At 48.6% G+C, this 23,725-nt stretch overlaps 1 protein-coding gene across 6 annotated transcripts in view; it reads left to right on the top strand.

Moving 5' to 3' along the window:
• The window catches only part of LOC119181259 (uncharacterized), a 280,549-nt gene that overhangs the window by 231,507 nt on the left and 25,317 nt on the right, over nucleotides 1-23,725 (top strand). The window contains exon 1 of one of the 6 annotated variants that reach the window (XM_037432461.2): nucleotides 14,146-14,710. The exons of 4 other annotated variants lie outside the window; for them this stretch is intronic. The gene's annotated coding sequence lies outside the window, so the exon portion shown is untranslated. Of the gene's footprint in view, nucleotides 1-14,145; nucleotides 14,711-17,354; nucleotides 17,377-23,725 lie in introns of those variants that run through there. One more of the 6 variants, XM_075875401.1, reaches the window with a different exon arrangement.

Raw genomic sequence — 23,725 nt, 5'->3', positions numbered from 1 at the left:
GTGTGTGTGCAAGAAAGAGACGACGAAACTTTCACGGAAGCGTCTTTACTTAACGTCTTCAGCTGGAGGACCAACTTTCGACAGAGTAATGTGACGAGAATTCATACGTGGCTTTAAAAACTCCTTTCAATAACAGGTCAACGCCATCTGCGCTGGTTAGCATTACAATGCGCATCATAAAATCTCATGTGCTTCAGAAAAAGCATACATATATATATATATATATATAGTGTGGTGTGTGTGTGTTTCTTCGTTTTACAACAGACATAGTAATACCATTACGACGATAATAACCAAGTGAGGGGCTATTTCATGTTACACCTTAGATGTAGAAAATCTAAATAAATAAAATGTTACCGGAAAGGGAAGCTTCGTACCCGCTGTTCGCTAGTGATGCAGTGAAAGCAAGGAGTCGAATTTCATTTAAATGCCGGATTGGCTGATTTCACTGGTTTTCCTAATGGATAGAATGCTGTGTCAACCTCTCCGTTTTCCGGACGTGCTGCCTGCCGTTGCCGGCTTTTTTCCCCATTCCCGACAGGGATCGTGGCGCCATTTAGGAGTAGTGCGGAGAAGTAGCACATCACGATAGTGCCAAACGAGAGCTTACGAGCGCTTATGGTGGCCGTCATTTGGAGCGCTTGCTGCTGTAAAAAAAGAAACTATAAATGGGACAAGCGTACGCGTTGCCGTGTACGTATCTGAGCGTTAATCCGCCTCTTTCACGATGCCATGGTGCATATGCGCCTTTTCCCGAGCGTAAAAGTCGCGAAACGCTCTTTCATTTCTGAGGCTTGACTTCTTTCTGGCAACATCGGTTGTCCCTGACCCTGTAGCAAGACCCTACCAAAGACTCAGAGGGCAGCACACGAAATTGAAGAGGCCGATTGCAGTGAAAGGCGAAGATGGCCAATAGACAGTCTCCAGGCTGCCAACAAACAAACAAACAAACAAACAAACAAACAAACAAACAAACAAACAAACAAACAAAACCTACCTGTATGCAGATTCGAACCTGAGCCCGTCTGATCGGCCGCTGTTTGTGTTTAAAGAACTGCAGCCTGTGTGTTGCATTGTATACCTATTCACCTCTCCCTTCCCGTGTCTGAATTCAATCGGCCTGTGGACCTCGCTGCTGTCCTCGGAGAACCGATTCACTTGGTCGACAGTGCGTGCCCGTTGGGCACTGCAGCGGACGACTCGGCCGTCATGCAGGCTGACTCACCGCAGGCTGCGTGGGTGCATGTGTATATATAGAGAGTAACGAACAAGTTAAATACCCACGCTGGTTCGCACTTGGTCCACTGACCGCCATTGATACGAATGTCGTTGCTGACCTCGTACAGTTTATTGTTACTTCTTTGCCGTTATTTTCTCCTGCGTTGCGTTTTGGCAACCGGTGCCGTGTCTGAATATAGAATGTAACCACCGCAACTGGCCCCATACGTGTTTATTCTCTATTTGTTCATTGTTTGACCGCCGCGTTCAAGCGAAGCATGTTCTTGTACGGTTCTGCGCACAAGATAGTGCCGTTGGCCCTCGGCCTCCTGGTGCTATTGCTCTTGCAACTGTTTGTAAAATATGAAGCTGTATGCAATCGGCATTTTTTTTTTTTTGGACTCGAAATAAATAGAAAGAAAAGGTTGTGTGACTTATTTGGAGACTAAAAACCTTTAGTGATCGACTCGACCACAAAAAAGTATCATATAAAATAATAACGAAAATGAATAAACGTGCAGAGCTTCTTTGAAGCGGTACAGTGTGAACTGTATACCACATATACATGCAGAATACCCGCAGCACATGATGTAACGCTAAATATACGTTACTTTTGGGCCAACTATTGATTACTTTGTCGCTGCGTGTGGATACTGTAGACCTATTTTACGTGGTCAGAGGTAATTAAGAGTAACTGAAATTAATTTCTCTGTTGCATCTGATGTTTCATTTATATGCATTGAGTCACATGAGCATGAAATGTAATTCGTAAGCTATCTTGCGTGTGCCTCTAAAGAGGTAAAGTTTGCCCCATTTCCATTTTTTTTTTCGATATAAGTCGTTTGGTTTGTAAACATCGTTAGCGTCAGTTCTGATGTTATTAAAGGACATTCGCCGGGTTCAGTGTCGTTAACTACTGCAGGTTGTGACCTCTTATGAATATAGGAGGAAAGGTGTCATTCTTATAGCCTAAACATTCCAAAAGAAAGGGCATAATCGGTTACCATTTCTGTCCTACAACAGTATAGTCGATCCCGTGCCTTGTGTTACCGTCCTACGTCCGGCGCACTTTCAGGTCTTGAACAGCGGGTGCACTATCAGCATGGCACATTGCTTTATTGTGGTGGCAGTGGTTGTTTCTTAATTTATATCACACCCAAAACGAGGTAACCAGGGGGCGAACGCGGGTTATCCAAAGAAGCAAACGCACTCGAGCCTGATGAGGATGATAGTTTAAATCTCCCCAAGGGTTGCCACTCCTCATTTTTGTTTTAGGGATCTTAGATGGTTTTGTCACGCTGTTCCTGGTACCCCCCCCCCCCCCCCCCCGCCCCAATCACCACTGCATGTCGCTTCGATCGCGTGGCGGCTTGGCGGGTATACGCCGGGGAATCTTCCGTGCGCGTGCGCAGCTTCAACTCACGACTACAGCGCAACACACGGCAGTTAAGCGCACAAAAGCGCGGGTCGACGGCGGCATGCGCTATGAAGCACCCAATAATTTGGAGCCTCGGTTCCTTCCCAGGGACTCCAAGCATGCTTCTGTTTCTCGAACAATAATCGCGATTTGCGGACTAAGTATATATAGAGGAAGCTGATGGTGACACGGCCGCCTGTGCTACCGGCTCATTTGCGAACAGCTTGCTTTAATCATCATCAGACTGCTTTCTTTCCCAGCTTACTATTATTTTTCCATCTTCGTATCTAAACAGCGCGTGTTTAGGTATCTTGTAAATCGAGCGGGCGCTGGGGAAAGCGTTAGCGTTTCTAGCGTATGGGCTGTTTTTTTTTTCTTTTTCTTATTGCAGCTGAGGTGTTGAGCTGCCTTACAATATAATGTGGATCTCATGCGAAGTTCGCGGTGCCCTTGATGTTTGCTCCAGGGGATCCATGCGGAAGCTGCCGCCAGTGTAGTGTATAGTAGGCCCCCTTTAGTACTCACATACTTGCATGCTGACGTGAGAACAACGAGACGCTACAAAAAAAATTGTTTTGCCCAGCTGGAACAATGAGGGGGAAAAAACGGAATTCTCGGCGGCGTTTGCATAGCGGGGTGGAGCCGCGCTCTCTCTCTCTCCCCCTCTCTTTCGCTCTCTCTAACGAGGTTTTGCATTAAGAAACCATTCCGCTTCTGCGAGCAGCCGTCTGCAGAAAAATGATGTTGCGTGTTTGCGCATCAGAAAGTATTGCGCCGTGTCCAGGTGTCTTCCTTTTGTATACCAATTTTTTTTCGCGCAACTCAGTTAAGAAGAAAGTATTCCTCTCTCCTTATTCCTTTCTAGACCGTTGCCGCAGTCTGCGTCTACTAGTGCAGAGAAAGCGCGCAAGAATATAGCTGCGGTGATTAAGCCCAGTGTGTCCCATTAGAAAAACTCGAGCTTGCGGAGAGATGCTATAGCATTACAAAAACTAGGGGAAGTGGACGGCTGCTTGCATCACGTGGTGTCGACGTCGTAGTAACGATCATACCTGTCACTGTTAATTGGCGTCTGTTTTGTGTTAACGCAACTTTTCCAGGCATCCACGTGCTCTAGAAATGTTTTATAGATGGATTGAATACACTACGATGGAATGAAATGAATTGGAGGGAATCGAATAAATGAATGAATGAATGAATGAATGAATGAATGGGATTGATTGGGTCTGCCTAATAGTAATGGATCGAATTGGCAAAATGGAAGGAAGGATGGAATATAATAGATTGATTGATGGAAGGATATCTGATGGGTTGTAATGTATAGATGGGCGATATCGAATGGAATCAGGGGTAATGGGAATGGATGAATGAAGTAAATGTGATAAAGTGGTACGGTAGTGCGATGGAATGGAACCTTACGGGATAAAACGCACTGTGAACTGCGCTAGAGATGCTTCTTGAGTATTTATCGTTTTCGCTTAGCCCTCGAGACGTCAAAACGCCAAGTACGTTCGAGCGACAGCATATACGCGCTGTACGTTCGCGCGTCCTTGCGACTTGAGCGCACCAAGTTCGCAGTAGGGCAGTCGATCGCAGTTCGATCTCACCTCCCCGGTACAATGCATATGTGCACGACTACATGACGGGCACAACGCGATCGGTATCAAAGGTGTCTCTGGGCACACACGTATACATTGAACCCGACGGTCGGCAAAACATCATTCGTAGTGTGGAACAAGTTAAGCCGTTCTACAATTATCGGTGTTTACGCAAATAATTTGTTCAATTAATCGAGGTGCCCATTCTCACTGATGATGATGATGATGATGATGATGATGATGATGCCTCGAACATTGTTTGTACACACTCAGGGAGCTCGCCGAAGAATTGATTATATCAGTGAACGAGACTTTTTCAGTATTGGATATTTATTACCAAGATAAAAATAACGCACGTAAAACGAAAAGATTGAAGTAATTGTTTTTCTCCCGTTCGGACTAGACATTATAGTCGCTACCTTCACTACAAATAAACGTGATAAAAAGTTAATAATACCAAAAATATTTGCGCTGAGTTTCATGAGCTTCTTCGTCTTATATGGATGCGCGCGGTCTCAGTTGCTTCCGCTTCATTTGTATGCCTCTGTAGGCGAGTCTGCAATCCCGCACCCTTTGAGCACCGACGCGTCGTCCGCTGCGTTCCCAGGACCCCCTGCCGCGCGGTCATCGATGTTAAAGAGGCAAGCGGTGCGGAGATTACCTATCATAGCCCGGGCGAGCTCTGACCTCTAAGGCCTCGCGTACCTCTCTTAAATTGCTGCGTCGCAGCTCTCTCCCCCTACCGTGCTTCTCTCGTCTCAGCAGCTCCGTTGGGAGGAGGATGGCGTTGACGTTTTGGGCGAGCTGTTGTTGCACTTCGTTATGTAATGTTCAAGCCAAACCTCCCTGTCCTTCCTCTTTCAATCCTCCTCCTCTTCCTCAAGCCAGACGGATGTTCGAGAGAACACGGGAGCTTGGAGTTACGCGACGACGACGACGACGAACGAGGAATGTCGTTCGAGCTGACGTTTCCACTTGCTGCGTTCTCGAAACGTCGAACGGCTCCAGAAACATTCTTTTGTTCGGTGATTTGGCGTCATTGCCTTTTGGCTCTTGTGGAATTTCTGGGCTCACCAGTTTGTAGGATCGCCGAGATTATAACTAAACCGGGCTCAATCGGTCTCCGTGTGAGTGAGGTGAGTAGGTGAGTGAACGAGTGGGTGGGTTAAGTGGCTGAGTGGGTGAGTGAGTGAAAGAGGAAGAATGGGAGTGGGTGATTGAGTGAATTAGGGAGTGGATGAGTGAGTTAGTGGGTGAGTAAGAAAGAAAGTGAGAGAGTGGCATAGACGAACGGGTGAGTTCGCCGGCCTAAGAACGAGGACATGCGGAATTGTTGGTGTTGGTCACAATCTGGGGGACACGTGTAACGTATTTCTATTTATTGCTCCCTTGTGAATCTGTGGAACGGCGCCAATTATTTTATTACGGCTATAAAGCTATTGTGCGGTCGTTAGAATGTGCGCCACCTTGTCAAGCATCGACCTCCATTCGTTGCTCGGGTTATCTCGTGTGGCAGCCCGCTAATAAAGACAACCAATACAGTTTTATGCGTGCAGCTATCAGTTAGTCTTTTCCTGCTATAAAAATCGGGCATCATCCGTGGGAGAGCTGTACGTTTTCTAGTAATGTATATGCGAAATATGGCTTTTTATTCTGTGCCTTTTGTCCTTGGAATGGGCTATTTCACCGACGCGACGGCCCGTTTTACAGGCACGCGACGCGTATTATCACTGTTATTATCCTGCTGATTACACTGCTTTGCTGGGGCGCTGAGAAACGCTTTCTGTAACTGCATTTTATGTATGCGACAATTTGTGATCGAATTCAACTATCGTATTCATTGCCATACTGAAATGAATCAAGTTTTTGTTTATTTATTTATATTATTGGCTCTCTGCTAGCTATAGTGTTCGCTGTATAATATTGCCCTATCTTTAGCTATGGCAGATATTCGCTAATGTAGCCGCAGAATTATTCTCATTCAAGTTTAATCTGAAGGCTGCATAACCGATTTCTCTACAAGTGTATACCTGTATTGAAAAAGAACGCCTATTTGGGCTTTCGTTTCACGTTTGTTCTAGCACTTTCGTGCTCGCGCTGCAACCCTTATTACCATTTATACCTGTAGAAACGCGTGTGGAGTGAGGGATGGTATAGGTTACGCTACGGTGAATATCCTAGGCGTCAAGTTTATCGTAAACATTAACGTGGCGATATGCATGCTTAATTGAACAAGCAAGTGCAGCTGACATTCTAATTGAGTTTCGACGTTGCAATCTGTAGGTCGTGTAAAAGCGTACATAGAGCACAGTAGAGCAGTCCGTCCCATTGGAAGCGGAAACCTGGAGTTGTAAACTTTACGTTAATATACGGGATGAATTGACAGAAACAGGATTGCTGTCTTTGCAGGTTCGTTTGGGAAAGTCTTTATCTTGACGAGTTGACCAGTTTGCCAGCCAGTGGCGTAACAAGTCTTTCGCGATGGGGGGGGGGGGGGGGGGCGAACCTACCTCACTCGACAGCCGGAATATATATATATATATATATATATATATATATATATATATATATATATATATATATATATATATATATATATATATATATATATAAGAGCCTACAACGAAAATCATCACAGCACAATGTTGGTGGCAAAATTTTACTATTTTGTATTGTAACATAACCTCGTAACAACTTCATTCTCCCGTAAGAACGTAATTGAGTAATTACCGTTGTGATGGAAAACTATGCCTTACTTGTTAGCTTCCCCAGCGTGCAGCCAAGAGTGACCACTGTCGAAAAGGAGGGGGGGGGGCTCAGCCCCCCCCCCCCCAACTTCTTTCAGTGGGGGGGGGGGGGAGCTTGTGCCCCCCTTGCCCGCCCGGCTGATACGCCTATGGCTTTGGCTTATGTGTAGACTGTCAATACAAATACTACAAGCGCGCACGCACGCACACAAACACATAGAGAGATATATAGAGTATGATTAATCATCTCTGACATTGGTCGGCTTTCCTGCTGTGGGGAAGGGGGGGATAGAAATCCACCGAGTTGTCTGACTGATAGGACGTAGGAACATGCTGCTGATCATAATAAAGTCGCGGGTTCGATCCCTGACGCGTGACGACCGCGTACATATACAGGCACAGAGCCACAGTGTACTGTACAACGGCAAGCTAGCCATATACCTTCGGCGGCCACTATACGACTCCAGGTGGTCAATTAGTTCGAAGCTCCCCACTAAAAGGGATTTGTTTAAGCTGTTGCGTCGCTTCGGGGAGCAGTTGAAACTCCGTCAGTCATCTATAGTTACGCACGTATACTTTACACCGATCAGTTCGCGTCGACGTGTAAGCGTTCGCTACTCTACGTTGGCAGAGGGCTTAGTCACGCGAGTGTTAACGGGCTCGCGTTCGGCAGGTTAAACAAATTACGCCTGACGTCACGAACGGTGACGTGCTGCTGCTGTCAACGGCATGTTCTTTTTCTGGTCGCGCGCCCGCGTCACGCCAGGTCTCTCGGTTTGCGGAGCTATGCTCCCACAAAACGCATGCCTCTTTCCCATGCCGCCTAATCTCTCAACCTCCTCTCTCGCGCGGCCGTAGCTTTGAACGCTTCGCACCGAAACAGCTTCGATTGCTGACCGCGTCGCCGGACCCACGCGGACACACGCACGCTCAGTCGTCAGGGAAACGGACCGAGCGTCAAAATAATGCGCCGCCCCGGTGCCGACAGAAAACGCGGCACAGCCCTGCGCGCCTTTGGCAGCCCGGCGAAGCCGCTTTGCAGTGTCTCTATTGCGTGCTGTGGGGCATGCATGCAGCAAGATGGGCTGTACGCCTGCCTTCCCCGAAGGGCTGGGTTCTTCGCATTTAGAGGGCCGTGAGGGGGCGATGTCACTCGCTTCAAAAGCGCGGCGGACCTTCGCATTTGGTCATGGCTCGCAAACTGTGTCGGAATTGTTCAGCGGCCCGGAACGCAGGCGCATCGGATAACTGCAGATTACGCGGTGAGTGCATGCGCGCGCGGATAATCCTTTAAATATTCATATTTCCCCCAAACCGTAAGAAATTGGAACCAACTTAGCCCTTCTGTTACGAACACTTCATCTTTGAATGTGTTCTTAGATATGGTAGAAGCAAAGGTACATGCTGAGGAGTTTTTCTGAAAATTGTTGTTCTTTTTTCTTTTCTTTTGTACCCTTGTAATTAGTATGCAGGCCCTGTATATTGATAACTTGATTGCATCATTGTACTTTTTGTCTTTATAGTTCTTGTAATTCGTAGTTTTGCAGAGATTTGTACCCTCACCTTGCTCATTGCTACTACTGCTTCTCATGTATCGATTGCTTATTGTTTTGCATGCTAGAAATGATTGCTTCGTGTTTCTTTTCTGTATCATATGTATGCCCTCCCGGCAATGATCTCCTTGTGAGATCGGCAATATTGTTAAATAATAATAATAATAATAATAATAATAATAATAATAATAATAATAATAATCCGTGCAGCTCTGCTTTCAAGATGACTGCGTTTCGGTACTGTCGTTGAGAATTTGCTAACATGTATTTTCGCAGTTGTCGTTTAAACTTGAGTCAAACGTGGTTCTCGACCGTTAAGTGACGATACTTCGCAGCTGTAAAGGCTAATTTTGGAAAGGGCTTGTTTGATTGTTGAATCAAACCTAGCTGTCTTCGTCTACGTTAAGCGCTCGTACTTGAAGCAATCATGAATCGCTAACCCGCGCAGTCAGCCGTTTTGATTGTTACAGCTGGTAAATTTGATTGCCCAAGCTGGTCTTGAAAGTCGGTATACCTTCATTATTTCGGCGCAACGACATGGTTGTGACGTCATAACAGAGCAGTATGTGCTCATGTCATGCAGCAGTGAGGAAGGTTCAATGACTCATTGTGCAGCGGAGACTGATGAGGGCTGTTTCGCCAATGTAAACACTGTTAAACGTGACGGTCCCATGGCACCCGGAATGTGTTCCTGATGCCCACGATCCCTGTTGGGATGCATAGTCGATGCTCTGTCATTTTCGATGTTCAGCTGTTTGCGATCACCCCCCCCCCCTTTTTTTTTCTTTTATTTTTGTATGTGGCTTTTTCTTATTTCCTCTGTGTCAAGCTAAGCTATGAACACTTACTTTCATTAGGAACATTCTTGACAGCAAAGATAATTTGATATATGTACATACTGGGTAATTGACTGATACGTATGTAGGTTGCTGGTGCAATCCTTAAAAACGCGAAATAAAGGAATTGACGTTAAGATGGGGAATTAAACGAGCCTTTTTAATGTCTGTGTTTACTCGTGTTCGCCGTCGAGAATGAGTGGTTACAATGCTCGGTTGCTGACCCGGAAGGTCACACCAGATGGTCTAATTTTCTGGAGCCCTCCGCTACGGTATTTATTCATAATCATATCGTGGTTCTGAAGCGTCAAAGCTGTAAATAATAATAATAATAATATTATTATTATTATTATTATTATTATTATTATTATTATTATTATTATTATTATTATTATTATTATTAGTCGCCGCAGTAAGTATCAATAATCAGTACATTGGCCTCAGCTCACGAGTGGAAATGAGTGAGTTGCTGCGTTTTGCTTTATTAGTGATTAATTATTAGCACTTGTTCCTTGTGATTAGCGGTGACGGCTCTTTGTTTCGGTTGAGCTAATGCGTTATTAATTGTAGTAGTTACCTCTCACTCTCAAATAATACTGCCCTTCCTCCTTCCCCGGAATATCACTTAGTATAATCTGACAAACCTTTTTAACAAAATACAAAAGAACAGTTTCTAAACAAGACGAAGAAAGTTCGGAACAGGTGATTCTTCAATGTTAGCATGCTAGCTACTGTCGGTTTTCCGTCTTCCCTGAATCACTGCTCGCACTTTATTTTATTTATTTATCTATTTATTTATTTACGGGGGAGCAACATTCCGACGGGTCTTGCGGTCGTTTGCACGTGGCAAAGCTGTTAGCTCCACGGACGCATCAGAGTTCCGAGACGCCTCTCTCAAGTAGAGTGTGAGATTGGGCTAGTTGGTAATGCATTATTAAACTTCTCAGCGCGAAAACTTCCGACAAACTCCGAAAACTTGCGCCTTTCTCAGTACGGAACAAGGAAGAGAAAGTATGCACATGGGTGGGGCCGCGGAAGCAGCGTCGCGCGCTCCTCATCATGGATTCCGAGATGGTGGGATGTGCAGCGCCGGTAATCCGGGAGGTCGCGGTCCCTTTCCGCCACATAGGTTATGGTGGGGGCGTTTTTTCTCACGGTTAACCCTTTGCCTAGGGTCGGGTCGAGGGCGTCCCCGGGTCATGTACCTGTAGCGCTGCTTACTTCCTCTGCCGTTGTCATCGCGCGCGGTTTCACGATAGCGGCTGGGTAGCACCGGGGAGCAGCTGAGCATTCAAACACCCTGGAGAACCTTCACCCGAAACGTCCTCTCTAACCCACGCTGATTTCGTGTTTTCCGTTTTATTGGTGACATTTTGCCAGTCATTCGTGATGGGCAAGCGACGGTGCTGTGTGAAGAGCTAAAAGAACAGTAACAGTGACCCCGAATCGCAAATGCACGTCACCGTTGTTTGCTATTCGCGAAGCGGTTTGATATCGCCTGAACGGAACCAAAACTAAGCTTTAAAAAAAAAACATAATTACATTTGCAATGTGCACTACGCTTACCAGTGCATTTTTCTAGGCTCTGGAATGCTCGGACTTTCATTTAACTCGAATGAAAAAAAGCAAACAAAAATTTTACGAGTCAATACCCGCTTTAATAGAAGCGCCATGCTATAACGCGGCCGGCGTTATTAGGGAGTTCAGAATAGCGTTTGCCCTGCTGCTAACCGCAACGCACGATCGCAGCGACACCGTATAGCCTCGAAACCAGCGCTTGCGGGCCACATGCGGGCCAGCGATCGCCGCACGCAATTTCGAATTTTCTGCGTGCGGTCCGCGAACGCCGACTCGCGTTACGACGCATGCGCAGTGGCATCGACCGCACCGCAAGGGGCTCGCGGTGCACTATTCTAAATCTCCCTATTGCTGTCATGGCGTCGCGATATCCCGCTGATATAAACATCCACATTTTCGCCGAGTCAACGAATTTATTCAAACGTTTCAGAGGCCGTTGATTAGCGAGAGGGGCTCGTTATCTCCGCTGTTCTGGGAAAGCATGACGATTGCGTGATGAGATATTCTCGCGTTGCACGCGCGTAATCGAAGCAGCGCTGCTCTCACTCGTCGTAGGTCGCAAGTGGTCGTTGCTCCTTGATGCGAACTGCGACTCGGGGCGCGCCCAAGTTATCTCTTGCTCAGTTGCGCGCTGTGCGTATACAGCAGTGCGCGATTCTGCGAAGAGTCTTTTTTTCCGAGGTGGTGGCGTCCCTCTCTTGTTTCCGCTTTTGGCGACTCCCTTCAGGCGCGGCTTCACTTCACGCATCGGCGGCCAGCGCCGTGACAACTTTCGTCCGTGAGAGAAATTAATAACGCGGGTCAAAGTTCTCGCCTGTATTTCATTAAGCACACGTGGCGCGAAATGCCAGATGGTTTCGTATCTAAGCACATGGTTAGGGCGAAGGCATTGCCCCGCCGCGGTGGTCTAGTGGCTAAGGTACTCGGCTGCTGACCCGCAGGTCGCGGGATCGAATCCCGGTGGCAGCGGCTGCATTTCCGATGGAGGTGGAAATGGTGTAGGCCCGTGTACTCAGATTTGGGTGCATGTTAAAGAACCCCAGGTGGTCTAAATTTCCGGAGCCTTCCACTACGGCGTCTCTCATAATCATATGGTGGTTTTGGGACGTTAAACCCCACATATCAATCTATCAATTAAGGCGCAGGCGTTACATGCTTCATCCAATGACCACCGCCGGCGTGCCACGCCGCCAACACGAGCGATTAAAAAAAAGTAATCGCTTGATGACATCACCACACGACGTCACATGTTACCGAAAATTGCGACGTCATCGTGAGGGCCACCACGTGACATCGTCTCTCGGTCAATGTGGGGCGATCACAGAGGCTATGCAAAACAAGATGGGATGCTGAAAGCTTGTTGTACGTCCCTATAGGCTCCGATCCTGCAAGCAGTGCAATGCCACGTTGGGTGCTAAAGTATATCCCAAAGTGGCAGGCGTGAGTGGTCAATGCACCAGCTGAGAAGATGACGATGGCTTTAGCCGTCGATTTTTGTTAGGCCTGACTACGCCCACTACGCGACATCGGCCTAATAGCGTGGCAATTTTTTAATTTTCTGGTGATATATTTTTTTTTCTTTTTGACCTGACAACCCTGCCCACGGACAAGGGATGAACACACGAGGACGGGCGGTGCCTTTAGACAAGTATTAACAAACGCTTTTAGATGCGGAAGCATCTTATACTCGCGCCTTGTAGTGCGCCGTCCGCGCCGTCCGCACCGCTTCTCGAACATTCGACAGCTGACGCGCGCGCATGCGCCGTCGCGCCGTCGCCCACTCTTCCACCATCTGTGCATCCCTTCCTCCTCTACACACCGCGCGTGCTTCACTCCTCCACCATCTGTGCACCCTTCCTCCTCTACACACCACGTTCGACATCTACAATTCTCCTGATTCTCCAGTGGACGCGCATGTGGCGTCGCGCTTCGAGAACATTCAACAGCTGACAGTGCATGCGCCGTCGAGCTGTATATATACTCAAGGTCGGCGCTCGCTCGCTCAGTTGCCGCTCGTCGGTTGGTCTGTACGGCGCGTCGACGTCCAAGGTCGCGGTGAAATGAATTCCAACGAATCCACAAACACAATGATCGACGTCCCTTCGACCAGCGCCGCCCTTTCGCATACGTGTGTACGTGTTCACTCATTTAACACCCCCTCCTACAACCACGTTAACCAATTTAGCCATCGACCCAAGTAAGTCGCAATTTAACACCCCATTTCACAACCACGTTAACCAATTTAGCCATCGACCCAAGTAAGTCGCACTTTAACACCCCGTTAACCAATGATATGGTCCGCATCCTTCTCAGTGTTCCCCCGAGGGAAGCTGCGGGCAATTTTTTCTTTCTTCTCCTTTTTGATGGATTCTTACTAATTATCTCGCTTCCAAACGCCTTCGCGCTGGCTAAATATTCGCCAGTGTTGACTAGTGATGTCTAATCTCGCTGATTGATGGTCGGTGCTAGCTACCTTAGCGACGGTAAATCTCGGCTGATGTAATCTGCTCTTGCAACCGACGTATTGTCTTGGCTCGATGCCACTCCATCGATTTAGTTCTCAACCTGACCTTTTATAACCTGGTCAGATCGCATTCTCGGGGCGTCGACCTAGATTCGAGCGAAAAATTGTCGATGACTAAACCGGTACTTTTTCTTGACTTCATTCACTCGGAACTTTACACCTGCAGCGGATACGCATTCGTCTCTTGAACGCGTACTACACGTTATTTCATCGGTGTGCTGAGTTCGTGTGACTCGGGCTGCCCCGCGACAAGCGGGGGCCACCGACAGAGGTGTAGCGCACCGACGCGCGCGTTTCGATGACAGGCGGCTCACGTGTGCGCCTACCACCGAGACGTTGTATGCAACGCGTGGTTGACCCTGGGCGTCCTTCGCGTACGTGACGTCATCCCGCCGTCGCTTTTTAAACGCGTCCCCCCCCCCCCCCTTCTTCTTCTTGCAAGCCGTCAGCGGCGGCGGATAGACGGCGTGGCGGTAGATTTGGCGAAATGCCCTGCCGCTACTGCTAGTCGGAAACCTGCGTCGTCGTTTGGCTGAGAAGTAAATGAAGAGAGATGGAGCCCGCGGAATGTAGCGAATCTATCCTCCTAAGCCGAGAAAACCCGGCGATCGTCGCATCCTTTCTTTGCTACATGCCCGCGCCCCCTGTGTAACGGAAAGGGAAGAGAGAGGGACGCGAGGGGAGGGAGAGAAGGGGAGAGGAGCCGCAGGCGTCTGCGTTGATTCCCCGGCGGGACGTCCCGCTGGCGGATCTGGCGTTAGTTGCGTGCGCTGTCGTCTCGCCGCCTCTCCGGCCGCTGGCTACACGCGCGCGCGCTCACACTTTCGCTGTCTGATTCCCTGACCGGTCGCGGCGCTTAGAAGATTCCTAGGCGGCGGAAAAGGCGTACGCCGGCCTTCTCGGGATTTCTCTCTCTTTTTTTTTTGTATTTCTTTCTTGTTCAGTCATCCGCACTTCTTCGCATTCGAAGTCGCCGGCGTCGGATATGTGGAAAGACTCTTCTTCTCGTTCCGTTTAAAGGAGCTGACGTCGGCGCAACGCGGTGAGAGTGTGTTCTTCCTGCGGCGCCTTCGTGCGCGCGCTGGACACTGAGGAGTGCGCCGCGCTGCCGGCGGTACCCGCCGCGTTGCGTCGTTCGTGTGCTGCTGGCGGCTGTGGTTTTGTGTTCGCGCCGACCCAAACTACGACGGATTGCCTGGTTTTCTTCTGCCCATGGATTTGGATTTGACCAGATAGACGGTGAGTATTGAAGATCATTTTTGAGATAGTGACCGTAAAATGTCGCGTGCATGCTTGCATTTGTAAAACTATGGAAACGTCTGGCGCCGTGCTGTCTTATTTGTCAGTTACGAGCGCGTTAGGTCCCCCCGCTCTCTTTCTCTCTGCTATTATGGTTAACGACGCCGCACTTCTCAGTATCACTCTTTAAGGTATGTCGTATTCCACGCTTATGTTACAGGTCCCCTACGCTTATGTAACGGCTACAAATGACTTAGGGTCGATGGGAAGACGTCGATCTTCACTTGGTTTTTTTTTTTTCAGTGCGCGTGCCTCCGTTTACAATATATGAAACTGTTCACGAGTACTGAACAGGTCTTTTTTTGAAGCTGTTAAACTGAATTGGTACACCGAGCGTTGATAACGAATCGCACACCTATCGCCGCCTTAACTTCCGCTCCTACCACCTCGACGGCTTCGCGGAACGTTCCATATTGTGCGTTTTCCAGTGACGCTGATGGGCTTCTCATGAGCCGTGTTAATCTAATCACTGGTTATTCTCTGCTTTTCCTCTTAACGTGTGTCGACGGAACACGTTTTCGCTATAACGGCTCCTATTTTCTTCTTATTCTTTTTTTAGTTCTTTGTAAACGCTGGGAGGCGCGCTTGTCAACGCCTTTGTTCGTCATCGCCGCGCTAATTACGTCACGCGCTGTTCGGTCTAACCACCCTTCGCGCACTTGAAGAAACTGCGTGATCCGATAGAGAAACGAACGAGCCTCGCTTGTCTGCGCTTACACGAAGCCTTTCGCTCCAAGCGGCGGTCGCTACTGCGGTCCTTCCATGAAACGGGCTGATCTACCTTCTTCCCCTCCCCCCCGCCTTTCCCTCAATTGCCGTCATCCGAAGCACATCGCAGCCGACGACACGACGATTTGTTGTTCCCGGTAGAGCTGCTATTACCCGGGCCGTACAGGCTTGCGTCTTTTGGACGTCCGTTCCCTTGCACCTCTTCGGCCTCCTGTCACCCCCCCCCCCCCGCCTCTGCCTTGTTGGAATCCACGCTGTATGTTCGTTCGTGTTCCGAGAAAGCTAGGAGGAGGGTGAAAAGACATTCATTGAGTCTCCTGGTTACCATGTAGACGATAGTTATAGCGCGAGAACAGAACGACGGCGAAGAGACAATAAGGACACGGAGGACAAGAGCGCTCGTGTCCTTCTTGTCTCTTTGCCGTCGTTCTGTTCTCGCGCTATAACTATCGTCATTTCATACCAACTAGCCCAAGCTGCCACACTTCTGAGTTTCATGTAGTGGTGGAAGACAAAAATTTTCCTACTCGCTTTTTTAGCATGCAGGGCCCCAAGCCATCCCTCCACCACGTCCGTCGGCTTCTTATGTGGCTTGTCTTGCTACTCGCGTAAGAAATCTCTCCTGTAGCGCTGCATCTCGTTCCTCCACCTTAGCCTCCCCTTTCCGCAGCATCCAAAAAACAAAATCAAAGGTACCATCTTTTTTTTTCTTTTATCCTGTACGTGGTGGTTAACAGCGGTGTTCAAGCGGTCACGGGAACTCGCTCCTTGACGGCATCGTCTGTCATTAAGCCGAACTAATACACGACCATTGGATGGCTTTGGCTCTCCTATACCTCGCATTTCTCGTCCGTTAACCTCTCGAAGACGTCTCTCCCTTTCTTTTTTGTTTTCGTAAGATGTTTCATTGCTTTACCCTGTGTGTTTCGGCAATGGATCTCTCTTCTTCGTCGTCTGCGATGGTGGGCTGGGATCGCCAAACCTTCGAGAGTTTTGGTCACGCGAGTCGTTTTCTTTTGCTGCGGGCGAAATCCTTTCTGTTTTGATTTGCGCGTGTTTATCTGTACGGTTTCTCTCCTCAACTACCCATCCCTCATCCCATTCTTTCTTTTACCCTTTCCGGGTCGGATGTGTTTGGCTTCAGTCAAACGCCGCTTACCTCTCGACGTTTGGTTTATTTTTCTTTTCTTCGTTGTCTTCGCTCTTGTCGTATTTCGATTGTTTGCCAAAGCCGCCCCCGCGTGATTGAGCGTACATGCATAACAAACGCGCCGCCGTTGCCACGCCCACTGAGGTACTGGCGTCCCCCCCTCCCCCACTTCTCCCCCTTCTTTCTGAGACATCCCCCCCCCCCCCCGTGTGTGTGGAGAGAGGGGATACCCCGACTGCGAGGGCCGACCGCCCCGGGCCCTCGTCTTCGCAATGCATCGGCAACTTCGCGCGGTTCGTCGATCCCTTTTGAACCGGCGACGGGATTCCCCCGTGCCCTCTTGCGATTTCGTGCAGAGGGGTTCCTCCGTCCGAGTAAAAAAAAAAAAAAAGGAAAGCCTCGTTACCTTCCCGCCAGACGTTCACTCCGTCTACGGTCAGATCAGCCGTCTTCTTGGCCGGAGTTGGTTTCAGCGCCGTGTTATTTTGCCTAGTCTGACCGTACCCTTACCCCTTTGGAACACAGTATCTTTTCTCCTCCTGCTGCTGTGCATCCACCGCCGTTTCCCACTCCCCCCTGATCGATCCGCTGTTCGTCTCTTCCGCCGACGACGAAACCTCTACGCATCTGCCAAGTTTCGCGGGTGGGTGCAGTGCGTGTGTGACGTCGCGCCTCGACTGAGTTCCCCGCCAGGAGGCGGTGCCTGTTCTCCGATGTTTTTCTTCAGGTACGTCTTACGTTAGCGTAACGATATTTATAGGGTTTGACGCCTCAAAACCACGATATGATCGAGACGGCCGCAGTGGAGCGCTCCGCGAAATTCTGCGATACGGTGCCGACATCGCACAAAACACGGGTCTCTACCATTTCGCCTCCATCGACGGGGATCGAACGCGCTACCTTTCGTTCGGAAGCCGAGCACCGTAGCCGCGGCGCACATTCTTACTTTAGGAAGTGTGGCTCGTAAACGCGCTTGCTGTTGGTGGGGGGGGGGGGGGGGAGGGGGTAATAAGATCATGGTGTTTCCAGCTATTGAAAGTTCGCTGCCTGCATTAAATTGTAGCGGTGGGACGCGAACAACAGTTCAGATGACTTTCGACTGGCTGTTTCCGCCTTTCACGGTGAACAGAAAACGTCTCCCTTGATACTCTTTCTCCGATTGTCTACTGCCCCTCTAGGCGGAGTCCCTTAAACTTCGCCGTCTTCATTGTCCTTTATGTATACGCACTCGTCAATATGTTATGGTGTACCGTAGACTCGAGGTTACTTAGTTCAATTACTTACTTATTTTATGCATTTACTTGTACATGGCTGCAATTCTCAAAGGTCAGAAACCTTCCGGGGGAGGAAGGTAAGAACAAACACTGATTTACATAAATTCAATATACATAGCGTTCCCGTGACGTCACAGATAGGTTGTCTCTGCGCGGACACCGTGGCTTTTTATCTCAATAGAGAATTTCAGTGCAGGGGTAGACACGAAGTCGTTCGGTCCCCGCTTTCCTTGCTGCTGTTCTCGCTTTCCTCTGTTCACCAGCCGAGCCAAGGGTGAACGCAAAGGAACGCGATGGCTACCGACACTAATCTGACGTCATCGTTTCTAGCTTCGTAAGTTCGAGATTACGCAACGTCTGAACGAGCTGGTACACCCTAGATGGCGACCGTGGTGAAGTGTCAACGAAAACCATGTATAAGTAGTATGTCGGTGGCTGTCGATAGCAGTTACAAGCTCTTCGCGTTAGCAAGTACCTAACCTCACCCAGCAACCCATTCTAACTTTAGGTTGCACGCAGAAAGGTGCTGTGTTTATACCTTCCCGTTCTAGCCTGGCGTAAATAAAGCGCAGCAATGTTCGGGACGTGAAAGATTTGTAGATGAAGTTGCTTCTGGTACTTTCACTGCCGTCCAGTCTTTTGATACGAGTTGGTGCGTTTCGTGGGTTAACTCGACGGAAGACGCGAAATATAGCCCTTGACTGTCGTCTTGCCCGCTGTCTACTTGAAGAATATTTATGGATTGACGCTCGTTACCCGCTAGCTGTTTCGTCGCTGAACCTAACCGCGGTGGTTTCTGTATGACGCGTGTGGGCCATGAGGTGTGATTCTTTTTTTTTTTTTTTGCGCGCGCGTATAAGCTAGCGATGCGTGTTACCCGTAACACCTTTGCACGCGCCGTCAACACCGTCTCGCATATTTTGAAAAAAAAAAAAACACGCTGTACGTGGAACACGCAGCACAGTTACAGCGAAACCTAGAAGAGCGGCCTTTCAGCGCTTTTTTTTTTTAAAACACCATTTGGGTAACAGCTACACGCACACTCCTGGTAGCCACTATGCCATAAACTACAATTTTTGTGTAGTAGGGAGGCAGTCATGATGATGGGGGCCTAAATGCATGGCTAACACCCATTCTGGGTGACCCACTCTGAGTCATTCGTGTGTTTGTCAATTGCCTGTGACCACTGGCACATACCCACTTTGGGGTAATTAGCCAAGAAAGCTTGTAGTAGCATGTATGTGAACTCTATACAATGATTGTCAGCTTATTACTAAAATGAACAAAGAAAGAAAGAATAGCTAATTATCTTTTAAAAGTGAAATAGAAATAAAAAATGAATCAATAAAAAACGAAAGATAAAACTATATCAGAAGACTCATGTGATCCTTCGTCATTCTTCAGTGAAGCGTGGTACCCGCTACACGTTTGCAAGGAATTTTGTACAATTGTTTTGATGCTGTGGCTGACGACGATGAAGAATCATGCCTAGCGCTATTGTAATGGGTTGTACCATTCGAGGACCCACTCGCTATGCAATTCGCATTGTATGACGCCTGGCTGTTCCTTTTTTTTGGGGGGGGGGGGGGGTGCTAAAGTGCTTCATTACACACATTAACGTGGTTCCTTTCCCGACGTGAAGCCTGTCTAAGGTCAGTTTTCGGCGGAGTTCCAAGCACCGGCATTGCTCAGTAGTAGGATTTCGCGTGGGCACGCAGGCTACCCGGGTTCGAATCCCATTGTGTCCTTGGTGTTTTCTTTTATTATTTTCGTAGTTTTTTTCTCACTTCGTGCGATAGTGGTCATGGACACCGGTGATGGCGGTGAACGTAACCACAATCAATTCCTAAAGGAAAAAGGCATATGAACTGTTTGGACAGAAAGCCTTTACGGCTAGTATATGGTGCTCTGCAAAAAATAGGATTGTAGTTCAGCCACGAGTCCCTTGAAAGTGTACAGTTTAACAAAAAGCTGTTAAAGCTAAACATACGGTGGACAAGAGTGGTGATGTGGGCTTGTTGGTGATGCATTTGAAAGAAATTTATGTAGCTCGAGGCGAAAAACGGACACAGGAAGGAATAGACTGAGAGGATGCTGTTGCTAGTAGTGCTCTGTCCTCTCAGTCTATTCCTTCCTGCGTCTGTTTTTCGCCTCGCGAAAATTTCTTTCATGTACGGTGAAGTTCGTAGCGTGGACAACCTTGACAATGGCGCGCTTCTCGAGGCGGAAACGCCCTCTGCAGCTCTATATGCGTGGTCACTCAGGTGCTGCAGAAGGACTTCACGTGATTGTAGGTAAATTACTGCGATTGATTCTTTTTTGTTTATGTAGTCTGCACTATTTTGGACATGATTACAAATAAGCAGCGCACGACGTTTTACACAAAGAGAGACGATAGGGACACCGCTGCACTCTCAACTAGTTGAGAGTGACACCGCTGCACTCTCAACTAGCCACAGAGATAAGATGACAAGGGAAGTGATCGAGGCCTTCCACATCGCAAAAAGAAAAGATTACTGTATAAGCCAAGCATCGATTACTTTGAGCGATTGCGAAGTTGGCTTTTTAGAAAATACGTTGTCATTGTAGCACGTGGTACACCGTCTTGTTGTATAATAACCAAGGTCGTTTACGAAATAAACTAGTTGAGAGTGCAGCGGTGTCCCTATCGTCTCTCTTTGTGTAAAACGTCGTGCGCTGCTTATTTGTAATCATGAACAATCACCAACTCGCCCAACTTTCGGTGTTACTGAATTTTGGACATTGTTCGTTAGTTAGGCAGAGGCCCCGCCGCGGTGGCCTAGTGGCTAAGGCACTCGGCTGCTGACCCGCAGGTCGCGGGATCGGATCCCGGCTGCGGCGGCTGCATTTCCGATGGAGGCGAAAATGTTGTATAGGCCCGTGTGCTCAGATTTGGGTGCACGTTAAAGAACCCCCAGGTGGTCGAAACTTCTGGAGCCCTCCACTACGGCGTCTCTCGCAATCATATGGTGGTTTTGGGACGTTATACCCCACATATCGATCAATCAAATTAGTTAGGTCTAGCCAGTGCAAGCCTTATAGTCTACTTGCATTGGCGTCGCTGTAAGCGCTATGTTGGAATGTCAGCATGACGGGTTGGGGGGTGGGGTAGGTCATTGTTTGCGATGTCGCATCAGTGTTACCAAAGCATCACATGCAGTTTCTTTAGTTATTCATGCAAAGAGGCCTCCCTGCCGCGTCGTTATAACGTAGAAGCAGGTTAGCCGCAACAGCATGTCTGTCATCAAAGCCGCCATCTTGGAGTATTAGTTCGTCCAGACGCCCGTGACGTCACGTTCGAGCTATTTCCGTATCTCGCTTTTACGTAACACCGTGTCGCTTTCCCCTCCCCTTCTCTCTCTCTCTCTCTCTCTCTCTCTCTCTCTCTCTGCCTTCAACTGGATGGCGCATCACACAACTTTCATCCGCCCGGTGTGCGGTCAGTCGTGCGTTGTCTACTCCGTAAGTACACCGTATTTCGGCGTTCAGCGGCGCGACACTATAACGAACGCCCTGTCCTGGATTTCGTTTCGTTTTACGAAGGGCTGCGAGGGAAGCCCGTGCCAATAGCTATACCGAATACTGTTGCGCCGGCGTTGAATAGTGCTTGCACGCGTCCGAATAACCGCGCTCGTCGCCCTATAGTTTGCCTATCGCCTGCATCGTTACCGCAGGGTAGCAAACCGGATGTGCGTCTGGTTAACCTTCCTGCCTTTCCTTGCATCTTTATCTCTCTCTCTGCATCGTTACCGGCGCGAAAACCATTCGGGGACGCGACGTTGTTAACGACTGCGTGGCGTAAATCAGCATCGCTGCTCGTGCACAGGGGACTGACTCGATACGCCACCCAGTTTGTCGTGTGCATGACCTACACATATGAATAAGCAGCACAAACGGGTGGGCCTTTGCGGACACATGTGACATTCCGAAAGAGGTACGATTCGAAACGAACCTTCTGTGCGGCGCCGCTGTGGCTGTTTTCAGTGTCACGCGCAATTGATCCTCACTTCGAGCGTAGTCGCGATGAAAACGCGTATGCCGCCCCTTTCCCGGTTGCCGCGACATTATATACTCAAAGCGTACGTATAGCGACCGAGTGGTAGTGGGTACGATGCATACGCGGCGTCCTTAATTACGCTCGGATGCATTATACGGTGTCGTATGTACGTGTACACAGCGGCTGGGCGTTTCCGCGACTACCGAAACGTCGTATATACGTTCTCGCATCCTTTTTTATCGTTGTTGTTGTTACCTGCGCACCCCACGGTTCGCTTCCTTTCGTTTCCCCATTTTTTTATTCTATTATCGCGCGTGTATGCGTGGCCGGTAATGTTCGCAGGCCCCTGCGGAAAAGAACACGCCCGTGCCTACGCTTAATCACGCCCAGTTTTTTTTTAGAATTTTTTATTTTTTTTTCGTTTCGTCGCTCGCTGCTTTTCTCGGGTTCCCGTGAGCCGATTTGCTTTTACGACGTGCGACCGGCGACGAGCGATGGTTGTTCGCCGGAAACCCCCCCCTTTTTGCAGCGTGCCGCGACCGGGCGCGCTTAGTTAGTCTATACGCGCGGCGTGTCGATTAAGAGCCGTCGGCGCCGGGTTGCAAGCGGTGACAACGCCGCCGGTTCCTAATATATTTCCGCGTCGTCAGCGTTTATATAACTCTGTGCCTGTGCGCGTAGCGGCGACGTAAATCAATAACGTTCTTGCGTATCGCGGCGCGCGCGGCAGACTCAAAAGATGTATATGGGAAGGGGGGGGGGGGGGGATGGGGCAGAAGTGGGGACCACGCAAAATTGCGCGGGCACGGGCTTCGAGTAATGACCCGCGCGTCCTTTCGGTGGCGGCGCGCTGTGCTCAGTAAGTATTCCGGACCGTTTCAGCGATTACATTCAGCATAATCAGTATTGGAAGCGTCGTTTTCAACTAGGTACTCCGCACACACGCGAAATGTATAATTAGGAATGTATCGTTCGTGCGTGTATAAAAATTATATTAAGAGTTATATTTTATATCGGGTTGACGACAACGTGCTGCCGTTCGTAAGTAAGAAGTTTGTTGAGCGTCTGGAAACTTTAAACGCGTTTTTTTTTTTGGGGGGGGGGGGGCTAATTTTGCCGGTACGTACGTGTTGCCTTGCGCCAATCGTCGATTGATAGTTATCGACTTGGTTGTATACATAAGCGTTGTAAAGTATATACAATAGTGATTGCAAAAGCAGTTTTGGTATGCAGTCTGCAATTTTGGAACTTCTCTCTGTACTAACCTTCTTTAAATACGTACATATGGGTTGTTAAAAATTCGCGTCTGAAAATATAAGCCTTAGGGTATACTTATGCTGGCGTTTGCTGCTTCATGGCACAATCCTCTTAGCAAAAGCGGAAAGAATTGAAAAAAATATATATTCAAACAAGTCCGTGAAAAATAGCGTATACGCGATTTATAGCCGGCGATTGCGTGAGAACGCACTGGTGTTTCGTGTGTGCACGGGCCCGTATACCGTTGGCCACGTGGAATTTTTAGCTACCTCCTAATCCCCGAAGCGCGCAGACAGAATTCAAGCGTCGAATCGAAACAATGCTGCCCCGAATCCGAGCGGGGGCTATCGAAGAATGCGATCACCGTGTTATAGGAGAATCTTGGCATGCTTCCCGCTTGAACAGAACATTCCTTGTGCCTGATGGCGTAGCCCATAACTTCTGCTTTTACTTCCATTTGTTGGTTTTTTTTTTTTTGGTCTTGTCTTCGCTGAATTTTTCTGCGGCGCTTGCCTTTCTGCACACGT

Source organism: Rhipicephalus microplus, chromosome 10 (genome assembly GCF_043290135.1).
Source record: "Rhipicephalus microplus isolate Deutch F79 chromosome 10, USDA_Rmic, whole genome shotgun sequence".
NCBI lineage: Eukaryota > Metazoa > Arthropoda > Arachnida > Ixodida > Ixodidae > Rhipicephalus > Rhipicephalus microplus.
Note: the sequence above shows the minus strand (reverse complement) of the source record. Positions and strands in the feature narration are given on the sequence as shown.